We start from the raw sequence: 21,286 nt of genomic DNA, 5'->3' as shown, positions 1-21,286 counted from the left end.
AGCTGTATTTTGTTGTACATTTTTAACCTAATCAAAATAACCCAAATGCAGTTTGATTGAGATTAATTGGAATGCACAATAAAAAAACATGATTTTTGAACATTTTTTAAAAACTGAGTTATCTGTTTTTGCAAATAAACTCTTCATATAGTATTTCAGATGATTAATAGATATTAGTATTAAAAATGATGTGCTTTAAAGCAGTTGCCAAAGAACCGTCTTGCACAAGCAGGCTCTGTTGCCTTTAGTCTCTGCTAGAAAAAGTGCCCCAAAACACTACTATTGTTTTCCTTACAGCAGCAGCAGCAGCGCCTTACGACTGCGCTTGCCTTTAAATGTGAAGTTTATAGGCATAGCCCGTTTTTTCACTTTAGTGTGGACACAAAGCCCGTGGAGGAGTTTGGGTCGAGGGGAGTGTGTGACCTTTTCGCTGAGAATAGCCGGGGTTCAACAACATTTACACACATAATGTATTCCGCACAAGGCAGATGAAAAGCCGAGCAAATAATCCGTTTTTTTTTCTGACCAGAGTGAACAAAGATAGGTTTGTGTTCCCCTAACTAACCTCTCCGTTGATTGTCACACAGCCCACGTTCCCGCTGGCATAATGAACGCGCTTTACATTCAAGAGACGAATCACATAAATGATCATTTAACGGCTGCAAAGCTCATGGATGGCTTTTATAAATAGCTTTTTTGTTGTCATAGATTGTTGTTGTAGCTGTGCAGTCTGAGAAGAGCTATGTCATTTTGACCATCACATGGTTCAGGGAGTGCATTTACTCATGTATTAAACATCAACTGTATTTATTTGTTTGTTTGTTTGAAAATATAACTTTCAAAATATTTCAAGGTAGTAGAGAAGTTTCATGTAATTAGTCAAATGTATGTTCTTTTTGTGTTGCATCCCTTTTCAAATACTAATTTGAGTTTATTCAGTGGGCTCTCATTTTATTCTATTCTTTTATTCTGCTTCCTTTCTATTATTTTATTCTTGTTTTGTGTTATATAATATCTATATTAAAGTTTAAATTGAATATCATAAAAATTAAACCATTACTATATTCTTCCAAGATTTCTTATAATGTTGTTTCTTTGCAGGTTTCTTTAAGTTTGTCTTTACTTTTCCTTTATTATTATTATTATTATTATTATTATTATTTTCAGTAATCCATGTTTCTTCAGCTTCCCACTCCCATCACTGCATCCATGATCATCTCCCATTCTCATTCTTTATCACACAAGCAGTCAGTTCTCCACTGGCTAACAAAAGCAAATGCTTGTGACATTAAATGCAATCCCACAAAAACAAAACTGTCTCTTTCTCGCCAAAAAAGGTAGTTCTCTCCTTATACCCCTTTGTGTAGGCTACAGTATGCACATTACTAGTAGGTGACTAATATAAAGATCAAATATACATAATATCGTAAAATACATTACTTAACACATTGCTGCTCTAGTACATTCAAAGGTGTCTTGTTAGATTTTCCCACTATTAAAGCTTATATTTTGGGTGTTACATATAAAGGTGGACATATGATATAATAGACGTTGCACTGGTATGTTTTGTTCTGCCTCTGTTCTGAATTTTGCTGTGCATGTGTACAGGCCAGAGTAGAAAATCGACTATTAGAGCTCAGTTGTTGCCAGTCTATATATTTAGACCAAACCTTTCTCCCTTGTCAGTGAGCTTTCATTACAGCCTGTGGTTTTTGTTTTTGTCAGTAATTTGTCTGCTTATACTCTCACCACACACACACACACACACACATGTTGGTTTTTGTGGTTTATGGGGACTCTCCATAGGCGTAATGGTTTTTATACTGAACAAACTGTGTGTGCTATTGCCCTACACCAACCCTACACCTAAACTTAGCCCTCACAGGAGACTTTGTGCATTTTTAGATTTTCAAAAAAACACCATTTAGTATGTTTTTTAAGCCTTTTGAATTACGGGGACATAGGCAGTGTCCTCATAAACCACCTTCATATTGTAATACCTCTGTCATACCCATGTCATTATACAAATTTGTGTCCTCATAAACCACATAAACATGCACACACAATCACCCTCCTCCCTGACTTAATTGTACTTTTTTGTTTTACTTATTGCAATATGAATACATTTCCAAACAGTGATCATTATGCTCTGCAACATTATACTTTTACTTTTTACTTTTTTGTCTGTTTAGACAGCCATGAACTATCATCTAACAACCACCAAACTGTGCCAAATGCTAGGAGAAGACAGTAGAAATACAAAATGTAGGGCACTCATTGTTTTGAGAGATTGAATTATCTGATATATATATAATTTGCCATAATTTATCTTTTTGTTCTCCAAAAATTTTACTCTGCAGTACACTCCCATAGAAACACACATTCATCAAGTCAGAGAGGAAAAGGCCTCCTATTGACAAGAAGGGTCAGAGAGTTCACAGCAATGTGATATATTGGATGAGGAGCCAATTAACCTCTTCAGGTCTTTTTCTTTGGCCGCAAAAGAGAACTAGTAGATTAAACACTACTACCCCCACCTAAAATGTCAAAAAGGATGGGTAGGAGATTAAACAACACTACAAGCACTGCCTCCCCCACCTAAAATGTCTTTCTTTCACACACACAAAGTCACATACACACATATACACACATTCACAAACACCAACCCACTAACCACTCCCAACTAGGAAAAAAACCAAAGGTCTTTTATTGTGTTGACCCTATAAAAGGGTAATTTCCTGAAGGTGCAGGAACCATAAACATTAGAAGAGAGAATGCTAAAAAGACAAGACGGTTGTCCGACCATCCTCTGATCAATGGGAAGTGTGTGTGGGAAGTTTTTTTTAGTATTAATTCACCATGTGAACACCTGTGCCTTAGACTACTCGCAGACTTTCCTGTTCATTTGAGAGAGTGAAAGAGGAATAAAATAAAGCAAGAAAGCAAACTCATGTTTTTCTTTCCTGTTTTGTAAACACAAAATAATAAGTGAGGTAATTAAAGAACAGAAGTGTTGTAGAAATAACGCTTCATGTAGTCCATTTTTTGGCTAATAAACTTTCAATGGAACTGAAGTCCATTATACCCTGGGTACAATTTCACTGTTCTCTCAAGAATGCCTCTCTTTCTTTCTCTCATTCTCTTTCCTCTTCCCACGGTTCAATGCTTCTGCTCCCCTTCTGGAGCAAATCCAGACCCAGATAAGCAGGTACTGAAGTCATTACATGCGACAAATAAAACTGCATCTCAAACATGAAAAAAATTAAATAAATAAATATATATATATATATATATATATATATATATATATATATATATATATTTATTTATTTATATATATAAACACACACACACACACACATACATATACTGACAACTCAAAACTTGTAGTATTATGTATTATAACCTGAAAATATAATAATGTTTTGTATGGATCTCTCTGGAGTTATATATGTACTGTTCTTGCATCAAGTAATGCCTGAGCAGTAAAGTGAGTATAATCTCATTTCAATATCATACTGTATATATTATTTTCCCTTAGTCAAACTACATTCAAAGGCAATATATAAAGGTTGCACACAGAACATGTTGCACATGAACATGGTCAATTATTTCATGATGATAAAACTGAGGCATAATTATGCTTTTGCTATATATTTCATTATAAATTTCTGTTGCCTTGGGATTGCTGAGGAGAATGACATTTTAGGTATTGTCTGGGGATTTAGCCAGTCATAGTCCATAAAAGAGTACCCATGAATTCTAAGACTTTGTGGGAATGTGCCTAAATATGCAGTTAAATATTACATTAAAAATTGAATCTGTATTAGCAATCTGCTTTGGAATTTTCCCACACTGTGTCGGCCACTCAGCCTTTTTTTTAAGAAACCAAAATCTTGTCTCAAGATCATAGTTTATAAATCAAAACCTCTCTTTGATAGAGTAATTGACTACTCCAGGTAGACCAGTGATTGACTAGGGGAAGAAACCACTGTTTCACTGAACAGAGTGAAACTGCAAACATGGATGAGTTATGATTTAAGACAAATTAATACAAAATAGTAATGTAATGAAGTGCAAAAACCCAGCTGCCTTATCTTTATCAGCCATTATGAACCCAGATTATTCAGGAAGATATTAAGAACTAATGCTGCAGTAAAACAATATTGCACTCCCCCCACACCCATTATTTTCCCTAGGCTCTCAAACATTCACTAGGCTCTTAAATTCAATGTACATTTTGGAGTAAACAAAATATATTATTTCAATCTTTAAATCAATAGTTTAATATTTTTCTTGTTTTCAATGTACGTATGTATTTCACACTGTTTCATGGGATTGTAGTTCTTACCCTCATTACATTTCCTCATTTAAATACTTTTTTGTTCCAATTCGAAGTTTGTAATGTTGTTAATCATCTCTGGTTGGTTTGGTTCTTGGCTTGTGACTCTTAAACAAAGACCTATTTAAAAACCTTGTGATAAAAATGAACTGGAAAATTACTTCCAGAACTAAGGCCACTGAAAAAGAGGATGGGCACTGTTGCACTCTATTGTGGTGCTAGAGCTTTACTGTTTGAACGATATGGCATTAGAATGTAACAGCCAGTTGTTTAGCAACAAACAACCAATCATAAACTGAGCAACACTTGCATCATTAAATAATGCACTTTCAACAGTCACAGAAACTTGTATTTCATTTCAGCATTTGAGTGAAAAATCAAAATGTCACCCTGTGATGATAATGTAGAATTGAATATGAGAAGGCAAGGCATTACAGTGTATAAAGAGCCCATGTGCTCTGTTCATCTAGTCAGTGATATATATATGTATGTATATGTATATATATATATATATATATATATATATATATATATATATATATATGTATATGTGTGTGTGTGTGTGTGTGTGTGTATGTATATATGTATATATATATATATATACATACATATATGTGTGTGTGTATATATATATATATATATATATATATATATATAAGTACACTATAAACAGATTTACAAATATATATCCTCAAAACATGAATACCAAGGATTCATTTGGAAGCAAAGCTAAAGACATATTATTCCATTTAATATGTCCTTTTTATGAAGAATCACATGTTAAACAGCTACAAGTATAGAATTACATACCACATGAAAACAGCTATTATTACGGGGGGAGGGGGGGGGGGGGTTATTCAACAATGCTGTTGAGTAATATCAACAAAATATGCACCATCACATATGGGATATACAGAGAGAAAATGAGGAGCACAGAGGTCAGAAGATGCCCCCTTTTTCATTGTCAGTCATCTCATTTTCAGTGCCAAAAAGAAAAATAATGTCAGCAAACATGAATATAAATTAATTCATTTCATGAATTATTTATTTGGACAGATTGCCATTTAAAATTAGGCCACAACAATGATCTGTGAGCCAAGGGGGAACTGAAAAAAAAAGGCTCAGATGTTCTTTTTTTTAAATAGAATCTAAAATGAAGGCACACATACAGCTTTAGACTTATCAGTTAATTGCCTTAGTATTTAGAGTTTCCACATGTATATGTGTGTGTGTGTGTGTATATATATATATATATATATAAATAAATAAAACACATTTTGACAAATATTTACATTTTGAGCAAGCTATATTATATGTACATTTGTGAGTCAACATAATTGTCGAGATAGACACTGTCATATTAAAGGGGGCTTTTATGGCAAGTTTAATTCATACTTTAAATATTTCAGAATCTTTGTATGGCAACATATTTGCAACATAATAATAGTCGTAGTGAAATGCACTGTACAGAATAAAAATTGACTACACTTGGTTAAGCTTTACCCAAAACTTAAAAGACAGTACGGTAGGTAACAGTAAATCTTTAAAACAAGCATTATTGCTTAACATTTAAGTAGGTTTAGGGAAACTATCAATGTTCTTTATTGTGACTAATCTGCTAAATTTGCATAGATTTTGCCGCCAATGGATCAGCCATCTGTCAAGCAATTGTTTATACTTCTCTAGTACATCTGATATAAGTCAGTTTTCTCCAGGTTTATTAATAATAATAATAATAATAAGGTATAGTTTCTAGATTTGTGCAACAGTAAGATTGCACCTTAATCACTGTTTCTTGATTGTGGTGGCTCCAATGTATTCCTTAATGCATAAATGAGTAAATAAATAATCAATCTCATATCTGCACTTTTGTGTATATATTGTTATTGCGCTTGGTTAATGTATACAATAGAGATTTTTAGAACATTTTTAGTAGCTAAATACCCCCATTATTATGGGGAGCGTGCAGGACATGCTTTTGTTGAGCATGGGGGGCTGCGCTGCCTAAACTGTGATAGGAGTCTTGTGCCTGGCCCTGTCCCCCAGGAGCATTCTGAATGAGGGTGTCACTTGCGATCTGTACCCCCCATTTTCTCAACACACACCAGTCCTCTGTCCCATGTCCTCCCCCACTTCAGCTCTCCGATCTCCTGGGATAGGGGGCCAAACAAAGAAGGAGCGAGGCAGCATAGGCTGGGATGATGGGGGGTGCTCTGTGGGCCCTGTCTTATTAGAAGGGTCGTGAACGTGTCAGAATGATTAATTTGCAGAGGTGCACAGGGATACCCTTGAGCCACATTTATCCAAAGTCTGAGCTCTCTAGCACACACATCCCTTGATGTGTGTTTGACATTTGCTATTAGGAAAATTAAGAAAAGAAAATAGGAATAATAGGCATGCAAAAACAAATTCAAAAAATGCATAAAATGTTGATCAACCTAGACCCCAGCATGCATTACCACAGACTGTTTGTTTATAAAAACAACAACAGGTGATACATTACTGAAATATCATCTACATTTTGGCATTCAGTCATGTAGTATTTGTAGTTTTCTTTACAATTCCACTATTTCACATCACATATAATTAATAATTCAATGATAATAACAAGTAATTCAATGATAATCTGTTTGTTCAGTTGGAATAGTTTGAAATTGAACAAAAACATATCAGGCATTGCCTGTAGAAGAAACCCCTGATATTACACGTAAATAAAAGTCCAAAATCTCTGAATTGATTTTATCCCCTCCCCCATCCATCATTCAGTAGTAGTCCCTAGAGAACTAAATGTCATTATCTGTAATGTGTTCTCGCTTTCAATATTAATTTCCATCCTGAACACCAGTCTTTACCATCAAACCATCTGAAACAGACATATATCGATATACAGTTTATGAAATATGCTTAAACGTTCAGTAGATTGGAAGGCAATGTAGATATCTTTAATGGGATAGTGATCTTTAGGGCTTAACTCTAACCCCTGACCACTGGGGTGTGTGTGAATAATCTAAAGAGACAGGCAGCAGGGTATGTTTGCTATGGTCTCTGTCACTCTGTTGTCAGTTTCTGAACTTGTTGCCAAGAGCTTATAGCAAGGCCTGTGAAAAGTACGGTTTTGCAAAAAGCTGCCAGAATAATCCAATAAACATGTCATTGTTTTGTGGCCTTTGGGTAAATATTTATTTTGCAATGTATTAAGCTGGGATGTTAAATGGGCTATTTATTACAATTTTAGAGGTGCTTGTTTTTGCCATGCCTTCAAACATCTTATCCGAAGAATACAAACACAGTTTAGCATGTGCATTATGATGTCAATGTTATCAAGGGAAATAAATAGAAATATTTGCAAAGAAAGTTTTGCAGTATATCAAGATTCAAGATTCAAGAGTTTTATTTGTCACATACACAATTATACAGAGTATAACAAGCAGTGAAATGTAGGTACATATACAGTTTAGGGGGCCTAATGGTTAGAAAGTTGGACTTGTAACCTGAAGGTCACGGGTTCGATTCTCAGTACAGGGGGGAGTGAATTAACAGTGCTCTATTCCACCTTCGTTACACACAACTGAGGTGCTCTTGAGTAAGGCATCAAACCCCCCAATCACTCTCCAGGTGCCGCAGCTGCTCTGAGTGTGGATTTATTACTCACTGCTGTGTGTGTGCACTTGGATGGGTTAAGTGCAGAGCACAAAATAAATTCAAAATACTGGAGAGTGTTGTTTCTCTTTAGAGTGTTGCTTTTTAGATGGATGCGGTGGCTTTTTAGATCAGGTATTATCTGCAATCTCTGACCCAGTTTGCTGGCTTTCCATGGCTTCAATATGCTGTTTTCTCCACCATTTAGCAACTTGGGATGTCGACATACTACTGGGTAAATTGGCAGTGGGTGAAATTACACAGCCCAAGACAAAAACAGACATTCTGACATGGAATGCACATTTCAAATTCGAATAACTGGCTGTAGCACTATTTTTCGGAGAAACAAGTAAGTGAACTTAACATGCTTTTCAACTATAACAACTTTGCAGACCTTATGCATTCTTGTAGACTGTTTCAGATAAAGTTGGTGTTAAAGTTAAAGATGCTGTGGTGATACTTTAGATTAGGAAACACATATTCACTTTTAACTAAGAGTTAATAGTAAATAGTGTTCTCTAATCTAAAGTGTAACTGAAGCTGCCATCTGAGAACCATTGAGAGGTCTGTTTCTCAAACTGGATACTCTGTGTAGTATCTACAGTTGTTGTTGTGCATTTGGGCCATTTACTTTTGGCCTTATCTTGGTTCCTTATCCAGAATTTGTTTTCTCCTTTAAAGCAGTGTATGGCATAGCCTTGCACTTAAAAAAAACAAACAAAGAAAAACATCAACCTGAAACTGTCTTTTCCACACTATATTAAGCATCACAACTAATTTTAATTGTGCTGAATCACACACCAAATCATCATTAGAATTATGGCTTAATCTTCAGGATTATGTAACGTTTTAATCCAAGTCTTCTGAAGAGACACACTTGCTTTATATCATGTATAAAATCATTTTATTTTAATATAATTTATATTCATTTTAGTTTTAATATTTTAAATGTAATGTCATTTTAATTTTAGTCAAATATACTTCAACGTTTGTCTCAACTGTCCACAGAGCATTTTCCCAGAAGCTTTGTTGAACATTTAGATGATTTGGGCATGAGGCATACCTTTTTCCCCAACAGGTTGTCTTTTCATGGACAACATTCTCGTATTAGACACATTAACAAAGACTTTCACAGTTTGCAGAATTTTCTGGGGATCTTTTGCAATGTTTTCTCACCTCTTTCAAGATTGTCCTTTGTTCTTTGAGTGATCTTTGCAGGATGTCTGCTCCTAGGGAGAGTAGTATATTTTCACATTTGTAGACAGGCTGATATAAAATGGATAGTTCTGCTCCTTAATTAAGATTGGCTGAGCTGCATTTGAAGCCATGGTTAAATACTCTATAATCTCACACCCTTGACCTTGTTACTGCATCAGTAGGTCTATGTGTTGCTTGGCAACCATTCTGCTAAACATTGCTAGAGAGATATTGCTTGGTAGAAGGATTATTATTTGTCATCAGTTTGCTGCTGTATGTTTATGTTCAGGTTTGGGGATGTCCAAACCTGTTCCTGGGCCACTGTCTTGCAGAGTTTAGCTGCAACTCTAATTAAACACACCTGAACCAGTTAATCAAGTCCTTCAGACTGACTGTCAAGCAAATGTGTTCTGTCTGGTTGGAGCTAAACTGTGCTGGACATTGGCCCTGCAGGAGCAGGATTGGACGTCCCTGTAGTAACTGTTTTATAAAATCAAAAATTCCTCTGAAGCCATGGTTCACAGTGATTTTAAAACTGTAAAATACAGCTTTTTTGGGGTTATTGATTTGTCATGGATTCATGAACTTCTCATGAACTACGTCTTTAGAAATGCTTTTGTAGCCTTTTCAAATTTTGTGCATTTGTCTAAAGGGATGTTAAGGTCCTGTGAAAACGTTTAGGATCGAGGCATGGTTCACATGTAACACATGTAACCAGTCTTTCTTGAAAAGAACAAATTAGCCAGTAACCAGGATTTGTGTGCTTTTATTTAAAAGACAGATTACCTGTGTGACCCACAGTTCCATGCACATTTACACATCTGGAATGCATCTCCTCCTAAAATTCACCTCCTAAATTGTTTGTATTTTCCAGTATGATGGATTGGTATCTGCCTTGAATGCTTTTCAGACAACTTTTCCACATGGTCGTTTTGAATAGCTGGTCAGTGAAAATGCGTGTCCAGAAAGTATGAAATATAACTTTAACATTGCTTTGGTATTTGTCTTTTTGCCAATGGTTTGCACATTGTAACTGACCTTTTTTTTCTTACTGAAAGCTTAAAGTTAATGTACTGTTTTTAATCATAAAAATAATTAAACTTGTGCAAGTTCAAGTTGTGTCAAGTTTGGCAATACAGTTACTGTTGTAATGATTATTTAATCGATTAGTGATTAGATTTGATACATATGCTTACATGTATAGTTTTAAAAACTGAATAAACTGAACAATTGCTTCTCAAAATTATTCACAGTTTGCCAGTTTCAAACACTATACATTGATGACATCTGCTGGTCAAAACTGAGTAAATGCAATGAGAACAGCCTAAATATGTACTAGAACTGTCTACTAGAATATGTAATATGTACTAGAATCTTGCCAGGTTATATGAAAAACTGAGACATTTATTGAAGAAGATACAAGATACAAGAAACACTGTACATAGGACAATAACACCTTAGTCCCCTTCAAAGTTGGCACATTGGGACCTCACACAGCTCTTCCTCTGTTCAAAACACTCTGCCAAATCCTTTGTTACAATCATCTGTAATGAATCATCTATAATTCATCTGCTGCTTTTTCATGTTTCTTGAATCTTACTGACAGTCTGAAATCTTTCAAAGATGAATTTCAAATGTGAACTTCTTAAAAAAAAATCTCTATTTTTCATATTACGTGGCTGAATGCTTTCCATACACCCACAGATTACACCTTTTACAAACCAAATGTTTTCATGAAAGTGTAATTATCACTATTAAAACTGAACATGTTAATTTTGTTATAAATTATAACATTGACCCGAGATCAGTTAAAACCATAAATTATGCACTAGTTAATGTAGTTCCCAGATCAACACCACCTAGCAGTGAACCATAAAATTTGAAATGTTTTAAAACATCACACCTTTTCTTTTTAGAGCGATTATATGCGCATTTATGTTCTCCCGCATTAGTTAACTCCAACCACCAAGCCAAAAAAACTCCTGTAAACCTCCTTCCTCAGCAGACAGTATTTGAAGTATGTGTGTCCCTCAACCAAAATTTGATAAATACTGCAGCTCAGTAGCTAATACTTTAAAATTTTACATGGTCCCAAATTTAGCACAATGAACTCATCGACATCGGCACTCCAGGCCATTGCCTACCCCTGCCCTACTCCAAACCCAACCCTAAACCTACCCAATATTGTTAGAAAATGCAGAACTCATATAAAAATGCATTTGTTGATGCAACTGTGCCATTTGAACTTTTTATATGCAGATTTGAACTGTTTTGTCAATTTGTCAAACCGTAGTTTCATGGGATTCATACTGGCGACCTCTCAAGTGCAACTCCATACTGTGTGAGCTAGCTACCGAACAAACCTACTGATTATGAAAACCCATACATCTTAAGCTGGATATGACATTCTAGCATTCAAAAGTATCAGTTTTCAAATCTCGCAGCATGTTAAAATTGTTTTGATAATATAATATTCTTCAAGTAATTGTGACAAAATTAGGCTTTGTTAATCGAAACTGGACCTGTAAATCATACTTTGTGCAAAAAACACATACAGTACATACAGTGCCCTCCAAAAGTATTGGAACAGTGAGACAAAATTGCTCTGTTGGCTGTGGAGTCAAGACATTTACAAATATGATTAAAAGATGAATATGAGACAAAACTACAGAATGTCACATTTTATTATTGGGTGATTCAACACATAGATGTTTTACCAGCTAAGACGTTTAGCACTTTTAGAGTTTCATCCCTCTATCTGATGTGAGCATAAGTATTGGAACCAGTTCTAATCCCTGGTTATCCGATGTTCTTCGTGAGAATCGGACCAAACTCAGAGTGGCAGAGAGAAAATGGCGCAAATCAAACAATCCGTCGGACCTGAGTAGGTATCAGTCTTTGCTTTCATCTTTCTCTACTGAAGTCCACACTGCCAAATCCTCACATTTCCACAACAAGATCACCAGCGCTCCAGACATGCGTAATCTCTTCAGAAAATTTAATTCTCTCCTCTGTCCCCCTCCTCCACCTCCCACCACTTTGATAACCGCTGATGACTTTGCCTCTTTTTTCACAGACAAAACTAGAACAATCAGTAACCAGTTCTCAACTCCACAGGACCTCCAATCAACCACATCCACTGATCTAACTCCCATCTTCTCCTTCTGTCCCCTCATCGAGGCAGAAGTATCAAAACTTCTCCTCTCCAGCCATCCTACAACATGTCCTCTCGACCCAATCCCCTCACACCTTCTCCAAACAATCTCTCCCACACTCTTACCGGCACTCACACACATTATCAACACATCTCTCCTCGCAGGCATCTTCTCCACAGCATTCAAGCAGGCTCAGGTAACCCCACTGATCAAAAAAACCTACATTAAACGCTTCTCTTTTAGATAACTACAGACCTGTCTCTCTCCTTCCATTCGTAGGGAAAACACTCAAACGAGTTGTCTTCAACCAGCTCTCGTGGTTTCTTTCACAGTACAACAAACTGGATGCTAAACAGTCAGGTTTCAGGAGTGGCCATTCAACAGAGACTGCGCTACTCTCAGTCACTGAAGCCCTACGAACTGCAAAGGCTGATTCCAAATCGTCAGTCCTCATTCTGCTGGATCTTTCTGCTGCTTTTGACACTGTCAATCATCAGATTCTCCTGTCTACCCTCTCATCACTGGGCATCACTGGGATTCCACTTCGCTGGTTTGAATCCTATCTCACCGGTAGATCCTTCAGGGTGGCCTGGGGAGGGGAGGTATCCAAACCACATCAACTGGTCACTGGAGTTCCTCAGGGATCGGTTCTTGGACCCCTCCTCTTCTCCACATACACTACATCGCTGGGTCCCATCATACATGCACATGGCTTCTCCTATCACTGCTATGCCGATGACACACAGCTCTATCTCTCTTTTCAACCAGATGACCCAACGGTAGCTGCACGGATCTCAGGCTGCCTGGCGGACATCTCGGCATGGATGAAAGAACATCACCTACAGCTCAACCTGGCAAAGACGGAACTTCTGGTCTTCCCTGCCACTCCGACTCTACAGCATGACTTCACGATTCAGTTAGGCTCATCAATGATTACCCCATCAACTTCGGTCAGAAATCTTGGTGTAATCTTTGATGACCAGCTGACCTTCAAAGAGCACATTGCAAAGACCGCTCGATCCTGCAGGTTTGCACTACACAACATCAGAAATATCAGGCCCTTTCTGACAGAGCATGCTGCGCAACTTCTTGTCCAGGCCCTTGTTGTTTCTAGACTGGACTACTGCAATGCTCTTCTGGCTGGTCTGCCATCAAACACAATCAAACCTCTACAAATGATTCAGAATGCAGTGGCACGACTGATCTTCAACGAGCCCAAAAGAGCGCATGTTACACCTCTCTTCATCTCCTTGCACTGGTTACCAGTGGCAGCTCGCATCCAGTTCAAGACACTGATGCTTGCGTATAGAACTACCACAGGCTCAGCACCCTCCTACTTCCACTCACTATTACGAACCTACATCCCCTCCAGAAGTTTGAGATCTGCTAGTGAGCGACGCCTTGTAGTACCATCACAGAGAGGCTCAATATCACTCTCCAGAACATTCTCGTTCACCATTCCTGGCTGGTGGAATAATCTTCCCACCCCTATCCGGAACGCTGGATCCCTGGCAATCTTCAAGCAACAACTGAAAACTCATCTCTTTCGGCAGTACTTGACTTCATCCTAAACAAAAAAAAAAAAAACTCTTTCCTTCTATCTTTCTCTCCGCTTACTAGCTTGTACTTATTTGAACAATGACTGAGACTTGGTGTTACGAGCACTTCCTCTGTCTGATTGCCTCTTCAAGATTAATCGCTTTTTGTATTCCCCAATTGTAAGTCGCTTTGGATAAAAGCGTCTGCTAAATGCATAAATGTAAATGTTTACACTCTTTGGTCTTCACATGAGGGCTGCCGCGACCGCTGTGGTATACTAACCTTATTTATACCCCTCAAAATAACTGTAATTGAATTCAGCTGGACACGCTTTATCACAACAAAGGGCCTAGAAAGCGCATGACACTAATAAGGTATGCGATATAGTACGAGACCAAACTTTTTATTCGTCCTCTTTCTTTCAGCACGTCTCAACACTGTGAACAAAACAACAGGGCAATCCAGCTTACTACAGAAAGGTTTCACAAATCTTATGGAATTGTGGAGAAAACTTTGCAGGTCTTATCAGTAGAGGCAGACACAGCTGAACTTATAGCAACCAATGCTGCACTGTTAGATGATGTAGACCAATGGTCTAGACAACCTTGTGTAGGGCACTCCTTTGGATCATAAATGTCCTAGAGGACAGCAAAAATCGAATGGACATGATCAAGTTTACTTTGGGCTTGCTGAAAGATTTAATGGGAGAACAAGTTTTTGAGAAACCACCAGAATTGAAAAAAGCACATTGTTAACTGATTCTTAAACCCAGAAATGGTCTGCTTTCAAGGCCCACTCATGTTTGCTTCAAACGTTTCCAGAAGACGGAACAAACTCTGTGCTGGGCCAGGCAACAAGAGTTGCAGATTTGACCCCGGCCTAAGCACAGCACTCTCTAAGAAGTGTGCTGCTTTCGGAAGCATCAAAATGATGACCTACTAGAAAGGAATTTGCCGCAGATTTCTCTACCTGACCTGTCTGCATCTTACACATGAAGGGGAAGATTTACTTTTAAAACAAAATCTGAAGCCAAAACCTTTTATGATTCAAGATTCAAGAGTTTTATTTGTCACATACACAATTATACAGAGTATAACCAGCAGTGAAATGTAGGTGGATGATGGATAAATATGATAGTTGCTGCTATAGGGAATCATTTGACTTGTACAGACTGCTTCTAAACATCTTGTCTGGACTGGTCTAAAAATATGTACATATTAAATGCTCTGCCTGTTTGTATGCTTTGACAATTCACACCTTTGCTTAGGAGGGTATTGCTACAAACACAAACAGCATGTAGTTATATGGACTTTACAACATATTGTATTTATGTTTTACCTACCCTTTTATGTGTGTCTGATTACAGTTGATATTTACATACAACAGTGGTATTCAAGTGGTGATATTTAGGATGGTGGGAGTTCAGTAGTTGTGTGGTTAATGAAGAGTTGCTGGGAGTGTAATGGTGATAATAGAGGAATTCTGCAGCTTGCCTCAGCAAACATAGGAAAGAATGTTTTTATGTTTTTGGATTGGTTTACTTCCTTCTTGGTTATGCTTTTTTCTGCATTTTGTTTTTGTTTTTAAATGGTCATTTCATGTTTTTTTGTTGTTGTTTTTTTAAACCAAAGATATCAAGAAATTGAATGTCATATATAATGTCATATGTTAGTTATGTCACATGTGCAATGGTTATTTTTTCACAGCAAACTATGTCAGATGTTTTATGTGGAGGAGTGACAGGAACGTCATCTATTAGATGTACACTGTGTAAGGTTAGGTTTAAACAGCTCTATAAAGAGGTCTAAGGTATTCTCGCATCTTATGCGTCTTGGAACAAATATTGCTTTCCTTCTAGAGACACACTTACTTAATTCAGATTGCCTCAGATTACAGAAAGAGCAGGTAGAACATATTTTTGGTTTTAAGTACAATGCCAAGAGAAGAGGAACGGCTATTAAAAAACACAAGAATTTAGTTTTCTGTTTCCAGTTTTACCACTGATCCTCACAGCTATTATATTATGGTTTCTGGAAAGCTGTTTCGATCTTGCTAGTGAATGTTAAAGTCAGCTTGAACTGTGATGCCAACTTTATTTCAGTGTAGTGACGTATTTCCGTCTGAAACGGAATATTGAATAGCGGGCAAGGTTTTATTTTAGCGCTCCTCCTCTCTGTCTCTCACTCATAGAAAACTAACGGTTGGAGGGGCGTGGTTAAGCATATTCTGCCCAAGCCGTCAAACTGACATCATTACAGAACGGAAGTAAATGTTCAGATTTTGATTAAAGATTACCATGACAAACTATTTTTTTTTTCAGTTTATTATAACTTGCACAGATTAATTGTTTACCTCAAGACTAACAATGTATGCTAACAAAATAAATAAAGTCAATTTTGATTTCATGAGGACTTTAATGGCCTCAGTTGGAATGATGGAAACTTTGTAAATAAGCTGATTTTGGCTCTACTCAATTTTAATTCACATTACTTGATTTTAAACATAGATCTTAACTGTGTAATAGAACCAACTTGAAACTGCTCCAATCCTAAACCAAAGGCACTATTTAAAATGGTTACCGAAATGTCAGCCTTCATGTGCTATGTGGGTATGCAGACCCCTGCATTTTTTTTTGCCCACAATGTTTTTTGTTTGTTTGTTTGTTTTTGTATTTGTTTTTATTCAGCTATCGTGGAGTCTGATCATGGACCTTTCTTTGCCACAGGCTACATGTAGTGATAGACCTGACACTGCTGTCAGATAAATCATTTTGCCAATTCAAGTCATATTTTATTGACAGTTTTCAAAATTTTTTACTCCACGGATCAAGTCTCCCCTCTTTCATCTGTAGGATGCTTAGGGAGGACATATTATAAAAAGTGATTGCTCTTCAGTCCCGATACAACAATTTCAACATCTTATGCACAACGCCATGAGATGTTCTTCATTCACAAGGATTTTTTCTATATGCACAGGGAAAAAGCCGACTAATTACTAGCTCATCAACTTAAATCCAGATCTTCTGACCAACATACAGTATCTCACAATTTGAAGATGATTCTGGGAATTATATACTGTAGATTCCCTAACTAACCATAATGTTTTTACAAATTTCCATTCCTCTCTTTATTAAAAGTCCTTGCTGAGTTTTTTATTTGTTTGTTTTTTATTTATTTATTTATTTTTAATTTCCTAAAATGAAAGCAGAACTTCAACCACGTTCAACAAAAAATTAAATAAAAATCTAAGTACGCTGGTTGCCAGCCACCATTAAAAACCAAAAAGGCTATTTTACCATTGCATGTCGGCAAGGCCTCAGGGCCTGACAGATTCCCAACTAAATTTTATAAGATGTTTTCTGCTAAATTCTCCCCTTCTACTCTGTACACAGTTTGAACACTGTCTATCTCAAGGCACTTTGCCAAAGTGTCTTACTGAAGCTTTGATGACATTTTTACTTAAATCAAATGAAGATCCAGGAAAATGTAGTTCAGGTTACCTGAAGTTTTTTTTTTGCTAAGGGTAGTTTTTTGCTAAGGTTTTGGCCCCAAATCCATATAGTAGATCCAACCTTTGTATACTTCTCCAGTTGCCTCAGTGGCTATTAATAAGTCAAGGGGTATATAATTTCTACAAATATAAATGTCTATAATAGTGTAGAAATACAGTGTAGAAATAGATAAGATCAGGAGCGATTGGAAAAAAAAGATTGGATTAGAATTTTTAAATGGTATTTGGAGCAGTGCACTGCAAAGTACATACTGTGCACGAATGAACCTAATACAGTTTATGGTTTTGTACCTTTTGTAAGCATAGCATGAATACCTTCTTTTAATCATACTTTTGATAAGATGTGTAACAAAGTCACTAGAAGGCAAGCCTGCAACCATTAGCTGAAAAAGCGTAACAGCTAAAGCTAAAGCTATATATGTCAGTACATGGGAAAGGAGACCAGAAGACGTTTTTTTTTTGTTTTGTTTTTTTGAATGGATGTCAATGGAGGAGAGACTTCACTATGCTGAATAAACAGCTTTTTTTTGAGGAAACGGCTTATCATTTAATGAATCAACAGCATATCTGCTAATCTTCAACATGTTTTACACTAAACAATACTTTTGGATTTAATTATTTTTAGAGTTAAAAAAAAATGCTGTTTTATAAGAGAAGTCGCTGACTTTTTGCAGCTGGTGTGATTCAGTTTACGGCACTTCTCATTCATTCCTATGGTATCCATAAATGGCAATTGAGTGTCGCACAACTCTGACTGAAATTCAATGATGTCAAGGCTGTAATGTGATTGGTTATTACGGGACACATGTTCAAAGTTAGCCGTTACGCTTTCTCCAATAGTAAGTAATACAGACCCTCTTATCTCCCTATAGTAAGACAATCTCTGATGTGTAAGATGTTTTACAGATGTAGCAGATTTGTGACCCTGGACCACAAAACCAGTCATAAGTGTCAATTTTTCGAAATTGAGATTTATACATCATCTGAAAACTGAATAAATAAGCTTATTTGGCTGAGATACAACTATTTGAAAATCTGGAATCTGAGGGTGCTAAACCATCGAAATACTGAGAAAATCGCCTTTAAAATTGTCTAAATTAAGTTCTTAGCTATGCATATTACTGATCAAAAATGAAGTTTTGATATATGGTAGGAAATTCACTAAATATCTTCTTGGAACATGATCTTTACATGATATCCTAATGATTTTTGGCATAAAAGAAAAATGGATAATTTTGACCCATACAATGTATTTTTGTCTATTGCTGCAAATATATTCCGGCGACTTAAGACTGGTTTTGTGGTCCAGGGTTACATTTATCCCACATGTTTTGGTCTTGACTGTTTACATTGACTTTTTACTGGTCCATTATATTTGACACACTTTCTAAAGTGTGTGAGGGAAAGCTGAAGCTGTGTGCTGAAATTGGCATATTTTATATTCCAGGTGATAACTAAATGTTACTGCTTTTACATCCTTATTGGCTCGAAGGCAGTTCGGATTGAATTGAAAAGATGCAAGCCCATTTAAAGCAGTGCATCTGTTTGAAGATTTGATGTTGTCTTTAACCTTGGAACAGATCAAACAGTCAATTAGAAGGTCTGATCATTTGTTCTATGTCTGGCAACCCTTTATTATCATGTTTTCTTCATACTTTCACTTCATGGGGAGTCATGGGACTTGTTTATTTTTGCACTCTAAAAAAGGCTGGTTTAAAAACAACCCAACTAGGGTTATTTCGCAACCCAGTGCTGGGTAAATATTGGACAGAACACATGCTGGGTTATTTTGACCTGGGTAGTGTAATTTATTGTTTAAAAAATTATTATATTGCTGGCTTAAAATGGGCTGGAAATTAAAAATCACACACAGAATTACTAGAGGCAACAGCAATAATAAAAGGATGAAGATTTATTATTTATTATCGCGTTTCATTCGTAGCTGAGAGATGCTGTGACTGACTCCATAACCTGCCCACAAACAAACAGTACTGAGATTAGAGAACATATTTTTTACACTTTTACAACAAATTAAATTACACTCAGTATTATAACAAATAAAATCCATTTATGTTATGCAAGGCAAATGAGTTTCCAGGGCATCCTTATGTAGCGTTGCATAAAATAATATTATTTACACCACATTAAAGACTTTATAAATTAAATCAAATGTAATACAAACCTTCACTACTTGTAATTTTGTATTTCATGTCTTCTAAAGCAGTCTGTTTCAGGCTTGTTGGGATGGGATTTAAACTGTAAAAATCATGGTCTTTGTACAAATAATAACATCTGTTCCTGAGAGTAAAAATAATAATAATAATACAAAAACTGATAAAAGCACCCTATTATTTGATCGTCAACATTTTGAAAAGTTTTGAAACCGTATGACATAATGAAGCCTTGATTTCTAAAATAAAAAGCCTTGGGTTTGATACTGTTTAACCACAGATTCACTATATGTAAAATTATTATCACACGCACACACACACACGTTTGTTTCTGTGAATTGTGGGAACTTTCCATGGACTTCTATTACTTTTATAGTAACCCAACCCTAAACCTACACCTTACAGAAAACCTGTTTGCATTGCATATGGTCCCCACAATGTTGCATAAACAAGTACACACACACACACACACACACACACACATGTTGGTTTTTGTGGTTTATGGGGACTCTCCATAGGCATAATGGTTTTTATACTGAACAAACTGTGTGTGCTATTGCCCTACACCAACCCTACACCTAAACTTAGCCCTCACAGGAGACTTTGTGCATTTTTAGATTTTCAAAAAAACACCATTTAGTATGTTTTTTAAGCCTTTTGAATTACGGGGACATAGGCAGTGTCCTCATAAACCACCTTCATATTGTAATACCTCTGTCATACCCATGTCATTATACAAATTTGTGTCCTCATAAACCACATAAACATGCACACACACACACACACACACACACACTCACACGCACACACACACACACACACATACACACATATATACAGAGGTGGGAACCAAGCCATTCCTTGAAGTCACAAGCAAGTCTCAAGTCAAATCCCAAGTCCCAAAGTTAATGAGATAATTAAGTGGCTAATTAAATGATGATTGTGCATTATTGCAAAAGGGATGAACACCTGCTGTTACTGAGAATTATAGAGGATCAGATGTTGATTTTTTGTTGGTTAAAATTATGCCCCCATCATGGAGATCAGTGTTTGCATTAGTTGGGCTCTTGACCCTATACTTTCTGTGTTAGACATCTTTTTTGTAACACTGTATGCGGTGTTATAAAGCAGAAAGGTCAATGCTTTGCATTAAGCAAATATTAGCTGTTTTATATGATGCTATTTATTTATTCCATTTAGGTTTTGCATAACCAACCCTGTGAAACCACAGCATGCAAGCAGAGCGTTGCTCTAATAGTTATTGCAAATTAGTTGTAAAATTATCTAATAAAAAAACTTTGAGCTCTTGTATTACTTAGACACACACAGACATCAAGAACCAGCATATGAATCTCAACAATGGTGACAATCCCCAAAAAGTTTCATGCTACGATGCGTTCTAGGTAACACCAGAGTAAAAACATCATGCGCTGCATTATGAATAATTATTTTCACCACTGTTGAGGATAGTATGATAAATTTTAATGTCTAAAAGCCTGAGCCAATACAGGTCCTTATTTTCAACATTGAAGTGTCATAGTGGCATTTGTTTAAAAGTGTTTTATTTTTTTGAGCAGTTCTGTAATAGCTGAACAGCCAATAAGCCACAGAGACAACTTCATAATGTTCATTCAAATGAGTTTTAAGCTAACCTGCTAGTTCAAGCTTTTGATTCAGCAATGTGCAAATGTTTTCTGTGAAACATTGCAGTTGCTTAGATGCAAATTATTTTC

General features: G+C 36.4%; 1 protein-coding gene across 1 annotated transcript in view; it reads left to right on the top strand.

Moving 5' to 3' along the window:
• The window catches only part of LOC306855002 (growth/differentiation factor 11-like), a gene marked incomplete at both ends in the record, with an annotated part of 42,867 nt that overhangs the window by 976 nt on the left and 20,605 nt on the right, over positions 1-21,286 (top strand). The gene's annotated exons all lie outside the window — the stretch shown is intronic.

This window comes from Barbus barbus (assembly GCF_936440315.1).
Source record: "Barbus barbus genome assembly, chromosome: 35".
In the NCBI taxonomy this organism is placed as follows: Eukaryota; Metazoa; Chordata; class Actinopteri; order Cypriniformes; family Cyprinidae; genus Barbus; species Barbus barbus.
The sequence above is the reverse complement of the archived record's forward strand: the minus strand, read 5'-3'. Positions and strand labels throughout refer to the sequence as shown.